Raw genomic sequence first — 229 nt, 5'->3', positions numbered from 1 at the left:
TTCTCAGATCACACTGGTCTTCTAGCTCCGTGCGTATGCTGGGCATGCCCCCACCTCAGGATCTGGGCACTGCCTATTGCCTTTGCCTATAGTAGTTTTTCCCCAGAAAACTGCTTGGCTCAGTCTTATTTCCTCTAAATTTTGAGTCAGTTGGCACTTTCTCCACGAGGCCCAGCTCAGCCACTCTGTTTAAAATTACACCTTTCCCCCAGGATTTCCCATCTACTTT

This window comes from Propithecus coquereli, unplaced genomic scaffold (genome assembly GCF_000956105.1).
Source record: "Propithecus coquereli isolate 6110/MARCELLA unplaced genomic scaffold, Pcoq_1.0 Scaffold12, whole genome shotgun sequence".
Classification (NCBI taxonomy): Eukaryota; Metazoa; Chordata; class Mammalia; order Primates; family Indriidae; genus Propithecus; species Propithecus coquereli.
This window is presented reverse-complemented; position numbering follows the sequence as displayed.